The 2,216-nt window shown below is 41.4% G+C and overlaps 2 long non-coding RNA genes across 2 annotated transcripts in view; one reads left to right on the forward strand and one right to left on the reverse strand.

Annotated features, from left to right (window-relative positions):
• The window catches only part of LOC128250065 (uncharacterized), a 49,989-nt gene that overhangs the window by 8,528 nt on the left and 39,245 nt on the right, over positions 1-2,216 (reverse strand). The window lies entirely within an intron of this gene.
• The window catches only part of LOC106878485 (uncharacterized), a 6,270-nt gene that overhangs the window by 1,636 nt on the left and 2,418 nt on the right, over positions 1-2,216 (forward strand). The gene's annotated exons all lie outside the window — the stretch shown is intronic.

Here is a 2,216-nt window from a genome sequence, read left to right on the forward strand (position 1 = left end):
TTATTATTATTATTATTATTATTATTATTATTATTATTATTATTATTATTATTATTATTATTATTATTATTATTATTATTATTCGCTGCGGAATACGTAAGACGTTCTTTTGAACATTGTTTGTAAATTATACTTTAAACTGTGTTTCTCACTTTGTCTTTACAAGTATATGTTATCAATTTTCTTTATAAACTGACAATAAGAACATTAGGAACCTTTTGGAAGGTGCTCGGTGATTGCTTCTGGCCCGAAAGGGACAGTATTTATTCATTTAATTATCTGTTGCACTCAGAAAACACAAACACACAAGACGGCGTCGTCATCATCATCACCATTACCATCCGCATCAGCGACCATCATGGAAGCGTTGAGGGGGGAAAGCCTTTCCTTCCACCAGCCCTCCCACATAATAAGATTCCACCTCTCCCTCATATCACTCACTCTCAGCCTCAACAACAACAGCCGAAGCAATGTGAGATCTCGCGAAGCATATGAAATCAGTAGCAGCAACAGCGGGAATGCGAAGACGGAAAAGCGAGCAAGAGAGAGAGAGAGAGGGAGAGAGAGAGAGAGAGAGAGAGAGAGAGAGAGAGAGAGAGAGAGAAGAGAGTAGAAATAATAAGAGCAACACCACTACGGCGACCACTACTGACACCTGCAAAACAGAAATCATCAAAACAACCTCAAACTTTAAAAAAATGTGAAGAACACCGACCAAAATAATTCCACGAATTTAAAAAAAATATCGACGTAACCAACTTTAAAAAAGAAATTTCTCTGCTGGCCCTTGATGAATAAGCAAAAGAATTGGTCCAAGCCCCACAAAAAAAATCATAAAGATTGAGTAGGTTAGCGAGTTAGTCCATCGGAAGTTGACGGGCGCAATCAACATCCGTTGGAGGTTAGCCCTGAAAATGGCTATTAGAGTAGAGGCAGTAGTAAGGAAATAGCCTTAGAGTAATATAGGATTGAGGGAGAGCTAATTAGGAAGCTAGAGGAGACGCTTAGGAGGGGCATCGTGACTGACGTGCTGGCGGCGAGATTGGCTCTTGATCAATTCTTCAATGCCAAACACAAAGGTTGCGTTGTCAAAGCTAGGGTACGTGCTCTAAGACATGAAGGGACGAAAGCTGTTCGATGGGCCCGGATGACAGAGGTGCAACGTGGCAACAAAGCCACAATTCGGGACAAGCGTATGCTACACGATTCCAAGCAGATGGTACGGAATTCCAAGCAGATGGTTCGGAGTGTGTGATGTGTCGGTGATGGAAGTGAACTTCATCTCCTAGCTCGATGACATGCTGCGCCTTTCGGCCAGGGAAGCGGAGTTCTGCGAAATACCGATAACAACCTAAGACATATGGGACGCAACAACGAGCTGAACAAAGGAGTAGTCTCTGGGGCTGGATAGTCCGCCCTTCGAGCTTTATTTTGATATGCTAGACCTGTTCGGTGATCTCTCGGCGTGTGTCCACCACAAATGGCAATAGAACCGAAGAATAGCCAATGCTGTGAGCCGTGGTGCGGTGGTGCTGCTGACAAAGGATCCGAACGAGGGGGACAAATGAGATAATTTTAGCACCATAACTCTGCTAAATGCAGATTATAAGATTTTGGCCAAGTTATTAACCAAAAGGTTAGTGCTTGCCGTCGATAAGCTGATCGATAACGCGCAGACATGTGCGAACAGATCTATCCATGACAACCTCCACCTCACGCCGAAACCAGTGTGGAAACAGTATGCTGGAACCGCTGCTAGAAGGTAGTAGGCCTTCGTTCCCATACTCGCAACATATCGGATGCAACTGGGCATCACTAACGAGCTACAGGACATGTCCTCTTGGGGTTAAAAACATCGCAGTAAAGTCCGTTCGAACGGGACAGACATGTTGAAGTGGCTACGCACATTACTCACTTGTACAACTACTGCTATCATCTCACAGACAGATTTTGAAATAAGCTTTTTTGCTTGTCTTGTGTGTGCGCGCGTGTGTGTGTGTGTGTATCTGTATGTGTGTCTGTGTGTGTCTGCGACTTTGTGTGTGAATTAAAAACGATTAATTATATAAAAATATATGAATAATTTCGTAAAATGATATTTTACATGAATTAATTTTAATTTACGAAAACCATTTTGTTACATATTGTGACCGTAATAAAAAACTTTTCTAAAATATAAATATACACATTTTATATATATATATATATATATATAT

This window comes from Octopus bimaculoides, chromosome 19, assembly GCF_001194135.2.
Source record: "Octopus bimaculoides isolate UCB-OBI-ISO-001 chromosome 19, ASM119413v2, whole genome shotgun sequence".
In the NCBI taxonomy this organism is placed as follows: Eukaryota; Metazoa; Mollusca; class Cephalopoda; order Octopoda; family Octopodidae; genus Octopus; species Octopus bimaculoides.